At 40.5% G+C, this 12,352-nt stretch overlaps 1 long non-coding RNA gene across 1 annotated transcript in view; it reads left to right on the forward strand.

Annotated features, from left to right (window-relative positions):
* The window catches only part of LOC109323350, a 14,563-nt gene extending 2,690 nt beyond the window's left edge, over positions 1 to 11,873 (forward strand). The window contains exons 2-3 of the long non-coding RNA XR_002104629.1: positions 8,001 to 8,109; positions 11,605 to 11,873. This is a non-coding gene — a long non-coding RNA (uncharacterized LOC109323350). The remainder of the gene's footprint in view (positions 1 to 8,000; positions 8,110 to 11,604) is intronic.
* Positions 11,874 to 12,352: the final 479 nt, after the last annotated feature.

The raw sequence follows: 12,352 nt of genomic DNA on the forward strand, positions 1-12,352 counted from the left end.
CCCGGTGCTCTTTCCTGCCAAGGCAGGGGGTCGGACTAGATGATCTACCTAGGTCCCTTCCGACTCTAGCTACTATGAAACTATGAAATTTTCTACCGTAGCTGGAATTAATGAGCAATACACAGCCAACACATGCAAACACCAACACCATTAAAGTGACCTGCTTTAAAGTGTCGTGCACACATACCCAACATTTTGTACACACAGCCTTCGACACATAGGTTGTTCAAACAAACCCAATTTACCAAGCTATCCAGACCCATCAGTCTGTTCCCATAATTGTTACTATCCTGCAGACCTAGGTCACTGATAAGGTATTAAATAACATTACATTAAGAATAAATCCCTATGGAACCTACAAGATATACTCCATTGGATGAGATTCCTCCATTCATCATTATATTTAGAGATCTGTCAGTTAACTAGCTTTAAATCTATTCAATAGAAGTAACACTTAACTTTGCCTTTTTATAAATATATCCTTCAAGATAAGTGCCTTACAGAAAAGTATTTTATGTCAACAGTTACCATAATCAAGTGAACTTACAAGCTCATAAAATCATACACATATATATATCATGGTTGTTTGACAAGACCTATTTTTCATAAAGCCTTGTTGAAGAGCATTAATTATGCTACCATCTTGTAGTTCGTTGCTGATTGTGCCTTTCCACAATTTTGCTCATGATCAATGTCAGGCTAATAGGCATATTAGTCTCCGGGATTATTTCATTTATCCTTTTTTGGCAGACAGCATGTCAGAACAAAAATTGGGAATTATTTGTTTAATAAAGCAGATGATCAGGTCTCAGTGGTGAGCCCTGTTTTGTGAAGAGCTCAAGATGTTTTAGCTCCTGTTCACATCTTTCTCTGGAAAAAAAAATCTAGATAAAATATTAGACAAAAGATGAGATCTAGCTGGTTATAGGCTCCCTACCTGTAACTTCACTAGGTTAACTGAAAGCTTCATGTATACAGGCTGACTTTGCAAAAAGTGGAGGGCTTTCATGGCTTTAATTATAGGACCAGTAGGAATATCCACATAGAAAAACAATTTTTTTTTTTTAAAACTAGAAACATTTCTGCAAAACACTTCCGCTTCAACAGCCTAATCAGGTGCAAAGACAGTGTTTGGAAAAAAATGAAGGAGAGAAAGAAGAAATCTCATTCTAAAGGCATGGTGGTGAACATCCCAACATGGGATAAGGACGATTCACATCCTACCTGTGTCTCATCTACAATGATCCTAGATAAAAGGACATTGCTCTGAATCTGGTAGAACTGGGATTTGACCATGCATGTCTCTGATCCTATGCTGGGATCATGAAACACATACTCCTATGGGAAAGAATTCTTTTATCCAACACGATATAAAAACACAACCACATTTCAAAACCTTAAAAAAGAGTCTCTGAAATGAAGCTATCCTTTAATTAGCTCAAGATTTAACCTAAAACTAGACAAAAAAAAAGAGTCCATTTTCAAACTGCTAATTTTTGGATTGCCCTGCTGAGGGTTAAGAATCCATGTTTGGGTTTTTCATAGATGACAAATAGTAATATAGACTAAAACAAAAAACAAACAAAAAACAAAACAAACAAACAATCAAACCTTCAAGTCCTGTGAATTTTAACTACCAGATGTGGTAGCTCATAGGCACTCTTCCTAGATCAGTTAGCACCAGGTTCACTCAGTGGCAGTTCCAGTTCAGCATAAAAGCTCAATACCAGCCAATCTGCAAGAGATATGGAGTCACCATTAGAGCCCAATTGATGCCAAGTTAAGTAAACAGGACTCCTCCAATGAGCATTTGCTCAGACTAGAACTGGTTGATAAAGCTTTGCCACTCCACTGAATGAGGAAGAATGCTTTATATAGACAATTCCTTCACTGAGGCTTTGTTTTAGAGAACCAACTTGGGGCAAAGTTCCAACAATGTTATAATGAGATATTTTGCCTTTTTGTTTTGAAACATGCTTGCATTATAATTATAATATAAAATCTGATATTTTCAGATTTCCTTTAACAAAAAAACCCCTCTCAAAATCCCACCATAAAAATGAAATTTCCATTCTCTTAACAGCTCTAAACAAGAGCCTTAGACCAGCTCCTGATGCCTATTCCTGTTTATGTTGAACTCCATGTTACTCATACCATTAACTTCCATGGGAGCTGAATCGGGACCGTTGAATATAAGGTGGCTGGAGGTTAATCTGTTAAGCAGGAGGAGGAAGAGGAGGTTGGAAACCAGGAGTAAACTGTGATCTCCACAAATAAGTTGAAGTCCTCCACAAGACTATATAGCAAGAATGGGCAAAATATGGCCCACGGGCCAGATCCAGCTCACCAGGTGACTGGGATCTGGCCTGCAGCTGTCCCCACAGCACTCCACATGGGGCCAAGCCCTGTCTGCTTGTACCAGGGCAGCCCACTGCTGCCCACCCCACCCAGTACGCGTGGTGGCCAGGAGCTGGAGCCAGAGCCCTGAACATTAGGGCAGGAAGCGCCCAGCTGAAGCTACCTACCCACTCACCTGGAGTGGTGCAGTGTGATGGGGGAAAAAACAACAGGAGTAGGAGCTATCGCTGGAGGCTGGGGAGGGGAGCAGCACTGGGAACAGCCCTGCAGAAGCTGCTCGACATAGCGCAGTACAGCAGGAGCCGATGGGGAAGTAGAACAGCATCTGGCTGGGCTGGGTCGGGCCACAGGCAGGAATTCGGTGCAGGCTGCACATCATGCCTGAGCTGCTTCAAGCTTAGGACTCAACGGCAGCATCCCAAAATGGTAGCCATTATATAATATTATCTTTACCCTCCTTATGCTTCAAATTGCATACTGAAATACAGGAATTACATTTACTGCTATGCAAGGTCTCTGTTGCTCCTCTTATGTAAAGGCACTCAAGCAAATGCAAGGTGTTATCAGAGATTGTGTACGTGGTACCTGAAGCTAAATTCTGTGAAAGGCCATATGAGAGATACAATGAAAGAGTTGTCACTTTGCATCTGCACTGCCTCAGTTTTGGAAAAAAAAAGAAAATAATCCAACCCATATAATCTTCTCGGGAATCAGCTACATTCACAAATGCATGTGGGGTTGATTCAATCCCCACACCAAGACTATTGTGCATGGGTTCACTCTCTCTATTACATGGATATATCTAAATTATATCTATTAGGTACCATGACTCAGATTAATCGAATAGCCTCATACTTTTAATGGCATTACCTCAGGCTCCTGCAGTAAACTATTATTTCCCTTCAGTTTAACTAATATTAAATGGCTGCCAGATGCAGGCAATAAACATGAAGCACAAAGTTGGGCGAGCATGGAGGATGTGGAGGAAGGCAAAATGCATAATACAGAGGAGTTAACACCACTACTGGAATCAAACCTTTTGAATGTAAAGATTCTTGTATTGCTATTTGAAATACTAATGAATATTAACATGTTTTCATTTGTTTACCAAAGGCAAAATCTTCCCTTTTTTACTGGATCATAATGGAAGGGGAAGAGTTAAGATTGTATGTTCAAGTTGAATTTGACATTTCCCCATCTTTTGGGTGCCTAGCTATCAAGTCTGAAGTTTGAATCATATTTTCTTCTCTCCTTTTTTAGAATATTACACTCTGAGCATGTTACTTCTGTATATTTTCATTAGGGTAATATTTTTATTAAGAAACACATTACAAATATATTCAGTTGCCATGCAGCATAGAGCAGTGACAGATTTGGCACCCTTATACAGTATTTTCAAGTCCAATGACAGTTATAAGGAATCCTAGTGACACTGCTTTTAAAATAAAAACACTTCGCTTGTATTCTCCCTCATAAAAGGACAGTTTTAGAACCATCAGTAATTGATTTCGTGAAAATATAGCTAGGGAAAACACAAGGAAATAAGTATAAAGCTGTCTATCCAGCTAGAGAGAAGCCGGAGACATCTGAAAGCTCAATTAACTACAGAATTGAGTAACTGATATTGTAAATGTAAGCCTGTGCTTCCCTTAGCAATATGAATGTGTTGATCCCAAATCTGTGTTCACCACTCAGAACTGTCGTGGAGTGAGCTTAAAATGTATGTTAATGAATTACCAGCCACTGCCTATAAACTCTATTTCCAAAATGGATGAAGAGTGTGAGAGCTACCTCCACTTGAAACAGGGTAACTACCATGACCCTAGTATAAGAAAACAGTTCATTTCATTGCCACACCTTACCTCTGGATCTATTCATCTCTGTGTTAATGTAGTGGAAATATAAACAACATTCCTGTCACTGTACCAAAAGAGTATAGATCTCTTCCCTGAAGAGCTCACAGTCAAAACAAGACAGACACTGTTAACAAGATATTTGGAAACCCATATATTAGAATACGTGCACATACATAGGTATTGCATTATTATTTTTAACTCATTTCACTGTAGATTTGGGCAGGCACTGCGTGTAAGCTGGAAAATGAAGCATTAGAGAATCTCCTGTGGTTCGTGTAGGAGATGCACATACCAATGCTATCCAGTAGGTCTGCAGAAAAAATGAACACAAAAGCCATAATTGGTTATTAGAATCAGTCATTTTGACATTAGTAGAGTGAATGAGCAAGAGAGTTTCATGGCAAACTAGAGTAGCTTTTACATTTTCAAAATAGGGGAGATTTTCTAAAGGTTTGCTCTTAGCTGTTCTTCAACGGTTGACCAGTTCTAATATGGACTGAGACTCTCAGTAGGAAACCAGAACATCTCAGGGAGGGCAAATTTCTCCCACTGCTTGTGGTCTGTGGCTGAGAAGCCTGACAAAGCGTTTCATGTTGAGAACGACAGTGTTCAATTTGGTTTGCTGCCGTTCAAATCTCAGGTGAACCATTTTATACAAATCTTCATTAATTATGTATTAATTTTAATATTATTACGTGCAGTACACAACTGCTGCTCATTAAAAATTAATCTGCATTCTATAAATTCTATTTAGTATTCATTATAATGCAGCATTCCCTGGAAAGAGGCTTCCCGATCATGGTGTTGCTTTATATAACCAAGCAGTTGTTTGCTGGCAAGAGGATAAGTCTTTACAAGTTTACACTCTAAATAATCAGTTAAAAACAGGACAGCAAAGAATCCAAATTTCATAAAAGCCAGCTTTGCAGGGAATAGAAAGAATATTTTTTCAGAGTCCAGGTGAGTGACTGGAAGCTGGAAATCCTGAGATAACCACAGAATCCTAGAGGCTGACTAGGTCACATCTAGTTGGACTGCAGCTTTCAGATCAGAAGTAGGAACACAAAGAAGTCCTATGGCTATGTTAGACAGAGAACAGAGCAGTCCTTTCAAGCCTTAACGCCCCCCGCCCCCCAATGAAAATGTGTTTTGCAATTGCACCGTGAAAATGTGTTCTGCAATTGCACGGTGCTTTGCAATTGCACCCGGATGAATGGCCAGGCCACCTCAGCGCCAAAAGCTAAGCCTGCAGAGGTTTCTGGGTTGACGTGCCATGGCAGGAAGCCTCTGTGGCACGTACACCATCGATCAGTAGGCGTGAAAAATTCTTACGGGCTCAAACAGGAAACATACCATATAAGGGGGTTCTAATGGCAGCGCGCAAGACGATTGGACAATCATTGAGCAGCGTGCTTAAAACCGCGCTTCTCCCCACAATCGGGGAGAGCGCCTCCGGACGGAACTGAGACCACGACTCTGAGGCTGAACGGGCAAGGGACTGATCACCCCAAGCCAACTCTCCCCTCTTTGAAAAAGAGGCATTTTCTGAGGCCTTCGCATTTACCCATTCCCTAACCCGATGTTGTTTATGCGTGTGACGTAATGTTGCATCTGTTATCGCCTATGATTTTTTGCCTAACCGCAAGTACTATTTAAAGTGATAGCAATGATTGATAAGTTCAACCTTTGCATAGTTGTATTTGTTGGAGCCACCATTGTTTGTTGTATTTTAATGCATCTTTCCATCTTAAAAATCATTCCATAGTTAAATAAAAAAAAAACCCTTTTTCCAAAAATCATTGTATGTTTTCGGCTCACCCAAGTGCACAGGGCACCTCGAATCTCCACACCCCCGATGAACCTGTAAGAAGAGTCAATGAGGTCACAAACAGCAACCTCCCAATGCCCTACAGGGGCCCAACAGTAGTGAAGGAGAACAAGGCCAGGTTCTTGTTTCTCGTCATCCACTGGCAGAACTGATGGGCTCTTATGCCTTCCACTGCAGTAGGAAAAATAAGGCCAAGGTAGGCTAGCCATTTTTCAAGTAGCTGTTGTAAAGTACTGGTAGCATTTGGTTTGTGCACCATAGAGTCAAGTTTCCAGCCTTTAGCAAATCTATATTGTTCAAAGGGCTGGAGGGACACAGTCTCTGACTTTGTCTTTAAGTAACTATGTGCATCAAACTTTGTGGAGTTCTCTCCAATCTGCCTCCAAAGCAAGTTATAGAGATCCTGCTCTCCCTGAACTCTGACCTGCTCCTGCTACAGTTACTGAAAGCCATTCAGTTGCTTTCAATGGCTGCAGGAATATGGCTGTCCCACTACAGATGCCCTGTCAGGCAGCGATTAATCAGTCAACCACAAGCATGCCTGCTGTGTTTTAAAATATATAAGGGAGAATCTGCTCGACTCAGTGACAAGCAGCACAGACCAGAGCAGCAACCTATTGGTAATTGGTTGTGACTAACTAAGTAAGCTAAATGCATAGGCAGCTTAATAAACAGTGATAGCCAACTGCTAAACAAACTACCAGCTGCTAATTGCAAAAGTTTCTGAAGCTTGTTGACATGAACTTTGGTTAGTTACAGGCAAAACTGCCTAGGGGAATAAGCAAGCTGAAACTCACTGAGGATTGTTTTCCAATGCACTACGTACCCAGAAAGATGTTGGAAAGGAAAAAATATAAGGCAACTAAGAATAAAAGTGATCGCCAAAGTGAAAGTGCTTGTTTAAAAACAGAGCTCATTCCACAGGATGAAAAAAAGTATCCTTTAAAGATGTGTGGTCTATTGATCAGGGTATAAGACTTGTCTTGGTAATGATCACTAGAAAGCCCTGTTACGTTAAAGGTAGACTAGGAAACCATGCAAATTGAAGTCCTCAATTATTAAACATTGTTACAAAACAACTACTTGGTGAAGCATTTGTGTGTGGTACTGTAGTAGACTACAAATAGGCATCAAACCTGTAAGGGGAAACTAAACCTTATAAATTGATCTGTTGTGCTAGAGGGAGTGTTTTTAAGTCTTCTTTGAATGAGCTGACATTAGGCAACTTGTCTAGGTTCTTTCAAGATAAACCCCTATTACACTAACCACAGTGCATATTGAAAGTGCAGTGTGCTCAAGTGCAGGGGGGCTGGACCCAATGATTTGTAAGATCGCTTCCAGCCCCTAACAACTATGAAAGTTTGGAAGGTTCAGCTGCACTTCAGTCAGATCTGGGAGCCAAGACCTCAGGGTTAAAAGTAATTATGAAGTTACCAAGGCCTGTTCGTTCATGATCTCGTTTGCCATCCTTCCATTCAGCAGCCATGAAGGGCAAGGCATACGGAAAGCCTAGCTCCCTTTAGCTGTTACAGAATTTGAGTGTCTGCATCTTATGCTGTATGGCTTTTGGTTTTCTAACTCCACTTGCACACAAACAGGTCCATTCACAGTCTTGCAAGCTTTCCTGGGTTGTTCCTTGGTTCTGAACTATAGCTGGCTGAGCCAGATGACTTCAGCTTTCTTTCTTTGGTGTAAAACACTCAAGAGCAAAGCAAGAACTCCTTCCTAGGACACAAACAAGTCATCATGCTCCCTTGTACCAAAGGATGTTGTGCCATTTTCAGAGCACTAGTTTCCCCAGGAGACCATTTCTCTTGTTCTAGTATGTCTTGGAGATGGACTGTTGCATGCTCCACATCACAGTTCTGTGGTCTAGTGGTTAAGACACATACCCACCTCTTTGGCAGGGCAGTCCAGCATCCTAGTCACTGGTCCCACTAAATTATTTTGGATTATAGAAAGACTGATTAGTGACAGTGATAGGAAATGAGACAAAAAACTTTGGATGGAAAGAGCCAGACTTCCTGAACCTACTTTTAAGAAGGGATTGATCTACTAAATTTAAAGGTAGGCAATCTGAGTTGGATCTTAGTGGTCACAAGATACAAATTTCAGGAGTACCTAGTAGATACACCACTGTATTTTGAGTTGCACTAGGTAGCACTATTCCAGGTAGATTACCTGGTACATGGCAGCTACTATACTTTGTTTGTAACAGTAATCATTTGTTCTCTCTTCTGTTAGATGGCTTCCATGGTATTTTTCAAGTATCTTAGCGATGCCAGATTGGGTTGTGAGAGAAGTGAACATACAATCTGGAGAACTAGAGGCTCATGAGTTCGCTGGGCACAATATACTGAAGCAAACTGTGATAAGTTCTACCTTGATTGCCCATTCAGGCACATTATATTCAATAGGATATTGCAAGAGTAGACATGCACAGCATTTGATCTGGTGTTATGTTAAACAACAAGATGGAAGGCAAGAACGTAAAGAAACTCTCTTTCAAGTGATTTAAGGGGGAGAAGATAAATACCTGGTTTCAATTCTCCCAGATAAAGTACCTCCATTCCTTTCAGAGTAGGCACATTCTTTCTCCATAACCATATTAAAATTATACTGGCTGTCTAATATATCTCCATGACCAACCTGGCTTTTTATTAGAGTCTTATCTATGTAAACACAAGTTGGAGAATGTCCAGAGCACTGGATCCACATTACAAAGCCACTTATAATGATATACAGCAATTTTTCCTTATTGAAGTTGTTACATTCAGTAATAGCGCTCATTTGCTTACCTAGCCTTGGAGATGATATGTTCACATTGTTCTCATTATTTCTAATGTACTTTTCATTCCATATCATAATAATTCCTCAGTGGCTTTTGACTAAAAGAGCAGCCCCATATAACAACACAATCTAAAATCTTCCAGGACTGGGGACATGTTAAGATACTGGAGAAAACTGATTTTATTCACTCCTGATCTCATAATCCTGTTTGCATCAGCCAGCAATTGTTTACTTTATGTATAAAATAGCAAGTAGTTAAATGAGGCTACAATCCCATTAATAAATTTGGAGGATGCAATTTGCAGCTGCCTGAACAGAGTTTTGGCCAGATACTTGCTAACTTCTGTGCAGAGCTTTAATGGGCTGCAGCAGGAGCTATATTATCAGATCCTTTAAGTTCTTGTGATCACAATCCAATGCCTCCAGAATCTGCTAGACTAAATGCAGACAGTCAAAAAGCCCAAGTCTGAAATGATTCAGTCTCCACAGATTGTCTGCTTGCTTATCAGTCCAATCTACACCGTTCAGACTATTCACTTTCGATTCTGCAAATGCAGCTATATGTCTGTAGCAGCCCAGAACAGAAGCCAGGGGTTGATTGCTAGAGCACACCTCCCAGTTCAGCTGCAGCAGACAACTTGGGCCAAAGCTAGCCTACCCACCCACCAAGGACAGGTTTGCAGGGGAAACACACAGCATCCTGGGATGCTGGGGGACTGCAAGTTAACTTGAATCTGGAGAGGATCTGGGACAGAAGTTCAATAAATCAGTTTAATCTAAATCAGTTATGTCTGCTACTACATCCATCCAGGTTTATCTTAAACTGGTTTCAGCTGTTTTAAAAAAGCAGTTTATGTGCACTGAACTTCTGTTGCGTTACAGACTCGAACTAGTTTCCAATCACATCAGTTCATGTAAGATTTCTGTCCCTAGCCTTGCACAGGGAATGGCAATCCAATCTGTATGATTATATTGTGCCTAGGACAGTGTGTGTGTGTGTGTATACGTACAGAACACAAGCAACAGCACCTCCATCACCACAACCACTTAGCAACAGAGTCCCTCAGCTACTAAATAGAATCTGGGTTTGCAGTTATAAATAAGATGAGGCTAGTTCCATTTGCTCTGTGTAGGCATTACTTGCTATTGATGTGTATTAAAGCAAATGCTGAGTTGGCAATAAGAGCTTTGCAGAACCCAGAAGTTTCTCTAATTTTAACACAAGTGATTACTCAAGGAAAAAAGTTGTCACAAAATAATACCCAAAACTCATATGATATCCTTCATAGACATCAAGAAGGCTTAATTATCTCCATTTTACAAACAGAAACATTCTAGCAGAGAGAAAGTGACGTCCCAGTCATCCAGCATTTTAGTAGCAGAGTTGAAAATAAAATAAAATCCAAGTCTGCCAATCCCAACTCATTTTTCATCCTATTAGTACCAGTGTTTTTCCTGAAACAGGTTATTTGCTAACAACACCTGTTTGCTACTAAAACATTTATTCTTTTAATCCAGAAGAGGAACAGAAAGAAAAACCCAACAATCACATGACATGTGTGATCAATACCCACAGAGCACAGCACAAATAACAAATGGTAAAACACAAAACAGTTCAAACAAGCCATGAACTGAGAGTAATTAATCCAGATAATTTAACAAATACTTATCAAGAATGGATTATAATGACTTTTGATGAACAACAAGAAAGATTTCTATACCTCCCTGCCTGCCATCTGACACCACTAGGGAAGGAATCCTGCCTGATCTGCACAACAAAGAGCAACTCATAAAGACACACTCATGGACCCAAAGGAACAGATTTCCATCTTGAACCTCATTTTTCCACAGAGGAAGCTGATTTCCTACCTATGGGGACTTTTTACTGTTAATTTTCCCTGAGCCTGATAACATGTAGAAAAAGATTTTTTATTTTTGCGCTTTCTTACTTAGTCTAATAAAAAGGTATCATCTCTGAACCAAGAGTTCTAGATTTTTTCATATCAATAATGAAAACATTTCAAACCAAGCCTCATTCTTATAGATATCAAGCTGAATTTCACAGGAAAAAAAGACGCAACTATAGTAAATAAAATCATATTTATACTGAAAGCTCACCTTGTCTGGCTGCAACACTCTCAAACGTGCTATGCTCTTTGGCATGCCCAACTGGAACCAGTAGTAAAGCTCTCACAATGCAGAAGTAAACTAAACTAACTGGCATGATCACCTTGATACCCATGCAAAGTAGACGGCTTCAGGTTAACTAAAGCTGTCTGATTATTAGGCCCAGCTGAGAAAGGGTCAGGTGATCCATATGCAGGGTTCAGAACTCAGCTTGAAGGGAGCTGAAGAAGGAAGAGAGGTTCTTGTAATAGGTACTGAGGCAGAGCAAGAGGCCAGCAGCTGACCAGCCAGCCATCTTTGCAGTACAGGTGACTGCAATGGGGAAAACCCCAGGAAACTGTAGCCTGTGAGAAGCAACATTAGTTCTGTGGCTATTTTTTGTTTTTGGGTTAATCAAAGTCTGGGCCTGAAAGATACACAGGTGTGGTGCTGAGTTTTTGCTGGGTTTCCCCGGGCTGGTGGCACATCACTGCAGGGAGAATTATCTATAATTGTTTATTTTTCTTACGGTAGCATAAAGGCTTTACTGTGATGCGTGTTTACTAAATAAATATGTACTAAAGCTGTTCCTTCCGTGATGAATGCACTATCTAAATGGAAAAGACAAAGGGAGGCAGAAATTAAACAAAATTTTCTGTTTCACAGATACTAGGACTGAGGCAGAGTGATTAAGTGATTTGCCAAGGTCACACAAGCTGTTTCTAGCACAGCCGGATTCAACCCAGGTCTCCTGAATTCCAGTCTGCTGCCTGATCACAGGACTCTCCATTGTATAGCAGACCAAGATTGGAATAACCATCTGTAATCTGAGGCCAAGTAGAGACAAACAGGCATTACCTGTATACCTGTAACCTGGTATAAGTGATCAGAAACCGGTCTAAACCTGTAACAGAACAGAAGTTCAGGGCACATAGACTGATTTAAAAATGGTGGAACATGGACTAAGAGGGTGCTTGTCCGCGTAATCAACATTTACCTGCTAACAATGTTCCTGGTTTAATTTTCCTTTTTTGGTTTATGACAACTAGCTCAGTAACATGGATATGATATACTATGCAATGGCTTATTATGCTGTGCCCCCTAGCACATTTTACTAGTTGCATCAGAACAGTTTTACCCTCTTGCCCTTTCAGTACTATTTTACTAGCAGGTGGCATTTTAGGACAAGATTTGATATTTTGGTTAGTTTGTTTTCTTGAGTTATGCTGGGTTATTTTTTGGCAGGGAACTGGTGGTGGCTTTGCTTGAGAGCCATTGGGGGTGGGGATGAGTTCAATAAGCAGTGCTGCTTACCTCCCTTGCAAAGCCTCCCACTTTTTTTCTGGGATCTTGTTGCTTGTTGTATAGGGCATTGCTGGTTGGAGTGGAATATCTTTTCATGCAAAGGTCTGCA

The sequence above is a fragment of the Crocodylus porosus genome, unplaced genomic scaffold, assembly GCF_001723895.1.
Source record: "Crocodylus porosus isolate Cpor-Errol unplaced genomic scaffold, CroPor_comp1, whole genome shotgun sequence".
NCBI lineage: Eukaryota > Metazoa > Chordata > Crocodylia > Crocodylidae > Crocodylus > Crocodylus porosus.